Consider the following 4,649-nt stretch of genomic DNA (forward strand, 5'->3'; position numbering starts at 1 on the left):
AGCGCCGCGTCAAACATGTGAGGGCAGCCATCCCGCGCTTCGAGTCCGGCCGAAAGCAAACGCTCGATGCAGGACAGCCGCGCTGCGCGTCTCCCCGTCCTTCCACTCCGCGTCTTTCTTTTTCTCGTTTTGTCCCTTCTAAGTTTCCTCTGATTGATACGCACTTCTGGAGGAGGTTTTTTTTTTTCAGGCGAACATGGGCGTTTCTATTGCGCTCTGTCAAACTCCGGCGTCCAATCAGAAGTAAGGACACACAGCGAGACGAAAGGTTTCGACCAATGGCAGCGCGGGGAGACGCGCGTCCAGCAATAGAAACCGTCTACCGGATTGCAACAGTCCGAAAGACCCGATTCCAAATGGAGTCTATGAGAAAATGTTATCAATTTTCATCATGAACTATTTCCAACATGAAAAAATGTGAATGCAAAATTAAACTTGAAACAATCTGCTTGTGTTACATCAATCCAATGACCCTTTACGCGTCAGTCCCCTCGATGACGGTGGGACATTGAGGGGCCTGTCCGCCGTGACCCCTGCGAGATCGTGCGGCCTCGGTGGCACTTTTTTTTCCCCCCTCTCAAGGCCCGTCCGTCTTTCCGAAAACGGGAAATGGTGCAAAAACAAATCTCACGAAAAGATGAATGTCACATCGTAGCTGAGACGCGCAACCGCGAAAAACGCGAAGCTGGTATGGCAAGTGAGGTCGTCTCAGAGCTGGAGTGGCGAGAAAAGTGAGGGGGAAAATCCTTTTTTTTTTTTAATTTTATTTTAATTTTCTCTCTCTCTCTCTCTCTCTCTCTCTCTCTTTTTCTCTCTCTCTCTCTCCAACGTCTTGTCACTGCCTCTCCGCGGATCTCCAGGTGCGTTTGCCCTGGAAACCCAACGCTCTGCTTCGACGTGCGTCCCTGCCTTATTATTTAACCCACCGCTTTATTCAACTGCAAACGCACGATCCCATCGACGCAAAATGTGTTAAAAATATCATATTTGAATCTCACATGAATCAGTACAACCCATTCCCTGGGGGGAAGGTAATGTTGAACTGAATATAAACCCAATGTTTTGCTTTTTCCTGAACCCAAAGTTCTGACACTTGATTGCAAGTAAGTTGTCTGTCACGTTGCTGGGAACAGCACTGACAAAAGGCAATTCGTATTAATAATATAAATATCGCACCAATATCAAAAGAATAACAACAGTATTAACAACAACAGCAATAATATTTCGCGATCTTATTTATTTTGTAATATTTTTGTTCATTTTTTACATTTTTAGTCTGGTGTATGAATACAGAAATATGGACAGACACTGGTCATTTGCTAGTGATCAATGAATACCTTTGACTTTTTTTTTTCCTGGTAACGCAAAAACGAAAAACGTAGATTTTAAGAAGCAAAGTACGTTTGCTTGGAGTGGCGTCGGGTGGGTCGGGTGTGCGTGTGTGTGTGTGTGGGGGGGGGGGCGTGCTTGCTGCAGGGACTGGGCCTCTTCACCTATGAAAACCAGACGTCCTTTTATTTCAGGTTGATAGTGCGATTTGAAAAATAACCACCGGGACACAAAACACAAATTTCAAATTATCACCGAATGTCTAAAATGTCGTACATTACGCTTGGATGAAGGAGTTTTTTGTTATTTTTTTATTGCGGGTGGGGTGCGAGTGGAGGTGTGGGGTGGGTTGAAAGTAATGAATGGCATCAATAATCGGTTTTGCAAAAACCCCAAAGTAGAAGGGGGGGGGGGGGTGGAGCTGGGGGGGGGACAAAACAAAAACAAAAACAAACGTTCATTATGATTCTATAACCACTTGCAAAGTGCGAACTTGCAAAGTTCCGACGATGCGGACAGGTCGAGCGTGATCGGTGTGTTCGTGTGTGCGTGTGCACGTGTAAGGGTGAGGGGTTGGGGAGTTCACTCTGTGGGAGGAAACTAGTTAAACACACGCAGTAAAAACTGTTTGCTGTTTAGATCATAATTATAACACCAATGGCATCTCATTCACTATAAACCGAGGCATAAGGGCCACATCTGAACGGCTCTTTCTGTCTCCGTTTCCAAAAAACCAGATAAATATCTCCAGAGACTTGTATAAGACCTTTTTTATGGGGCTCAAGTCCATGGAATATCTTCTCACAAACACTTTCCCCTTTGAGAGGAATATTGTGGTTTAACATGCAAAAAAAATAAATAAAAAAATAAAATGCTTTCTCTCCTCTCGTTCCGCTTTTGTTTTGAGCGTTTTGCGCTTTTCCCAGATCGATGGCTTCGCATTTCCCGGAGTATCCGGTTTGTTTACCGGAAACAAGTACAGCGAGCAGTCCGACAAAGCATCGGAAGTGACACCAAACAAGATGCGATCGCAGAATTATTTAAATAATTTGTTGAAAATATAATAAAAATCTGATTCAAAAATGATGAATGATAGTCTCACAGGTGTTTAATTTGTAGCCAATTGCTTTGTGCTATCTATCTATCTATCTATCTATCTATCTATCTATCTATCTATCTATCTATCTATCTATCTATCTATCTATCTATCTATCTATCTATCTATCTATCTATCTATCTATCTATCTCTACAATGTTCCTGTACTTTTTTGCACATTCTTCTATTTTTGAAAATCACTGCCATTAATTAAGATCAAGCCAAAATTTATTTGACATCATTTAAAACGACACCAAGAATAGCAAGTAGAAATATTTTCAAACATTTTTCCTCTCCAGAATTAACAGACTTTAAGTTTCTAGTTTTGCAAGTGACTCTTGACCGTCAGTAAAATATCTTTTGCATTTATAACCGTTTTTAAGTGAATTGGCGCCAGTGCCGGCGTCACACTCTTTCCACGTGGGTGTCTTTTAAAAAGTAACATTTATTAGCCTTCGACTCCATTAATTTTTTTTATTTCTGCGTGTAAAACGGTTCTTACGTTCAAGTTTTAAACGGGCTTCCTTTTACAGCAAACCTGTGAACTGACGCGCGTCCGCGCAGATCGTCGCTGATTTATCTGCCGCACACGCGTGCGCGGCGTGCGTGGCGTGGGTGGGGATACGCTGACCATCATGCGTGGGAAAAAAAAAAGTTTCTCCTCAGACATATTGTTAATCCAGTGAGCACTGAGTTTTTATAATTTGTGTTCAAAGGCGAAATATGTTTCCCATTCATTGTTCAAAGTGGTGATTCTTGGAAAATCACATTTCAAGACCTTCAAACGACATCAGAAATATTTTGAAGTTTATATTGGTGCAATATCCACAAGTGTGACGTGGAAAAATGAAGCGTCGAGACAAACGGTGAAAAAATAAATGCCCCATGGAGTGCACGGAGAAAAGGAGGCGAGGGTTTTGCACCACAAAAAAAAAAAAAATGACATGAATACCACTAATGACTGGCGTGATTCGGATTTTTTTCAGGTTCGTTATGAAATCAAAACGGGATGTTGAAGTAAACTGTTTTGATTTGGGAACTCAAGAATTATGGAAATAATCCATTGTTTTGGAAATTGAATTATATTTCGAAAGGAGAACAATATCAAGAAAAGTAAGCAGCAATAATAGCATTTTTCAGGAATAATGCCAAAAAAATGAATGATCATTATTATTGTATTTATTATTATCATTACATGGTGATGATGATGAGGATAATAATCAAAATGTAAAATGTCCTCATATGCGCACAATGCATGGGTTTGACTTCTTGTCCTCCTACTGGCCGCTACTGGTGGGAAAGGAAAATGTCACTAATCAATGTGATCAGTATCAACCCACTCTGCAGCAGATCCTCACACGAAAAGTGGATAGATATAAAATAGCATCCAATTTTATGACAGTAAATAACATAATTATGGGTGATTTTTGTCCCAGTTAGTTCAACGTGTGTAAACAAGATGAGCAATTGATACGATCAGTCAAATCCAAGGTCATTAAATGTCAATGTGGATTTTTTTTTTCTGAAAAAACTACATCAAGTTGAGTCGATGGTTGCATATTGATTCAACAAAATGTTACAGAAATTAAATATTTTAAGACAAATTACATAATGCTCAAGTCGCAGACTGAATGAACTCTCAAGGGTATCACCATGGTGTTATTACCGATCCATGTCTGGTATTTGTATTTGGACCGGTTGATCTGTAAATTATGCATACATTATAACTCGTGGAAAAAGTAGACTTTTTTTTTTGTATTATCGTAGACTGATGGTTTTGTCAATGCCAAATTGATTTTTGTTACGCAATACGCGCCTGCACGGCGTCGGTCGAGACGATCACATTCATTCTGCTCAGATCACCGCGCAGCAAAAGCGGGATATTCGAATAAGTTTGAATTTTCTGCAAACGAAAAGTGTGACACAGATGTGAAAACTGATGATGCGCCTCGAAACCCGGCTGTCACCGAGGAGGAAACAGAAAACGCGCACTGCGCACGTCGGGCTCTGCCCGCCTCTGCGGAGCGGCCGTCGCAGCAGCAGCACCGGCGGCTGCAGCAGCGACTCATTCATTCATTCATTCATTCATTCATCCACCGGTCGAAATCTCCACTGGGTGGATGCTGGATTAGAAATTCACCGACTAGACACGGGGACGGGATTGTTTTTTTCCCTCTTCATTCTCTTTATTACACATTTATCACTTGATTTTTTTTTACTGACA

This window comes from Fistularia commersonii, chromosome 4 (assembly GCF_037954325.1).
Source record: "Fistularia commersonii isolate RoL2024-O1a breed Wild chromosome 4, RoL_Fcom_v1.0, whole genome shotgun sequence".
NCBI classification, from domain to species: Eukaryota; Metazoa; Chordata; class Actinopteri; order Syngnathiformes; family Fistulariidae; genus Fistularia; species Fistularia commersonii.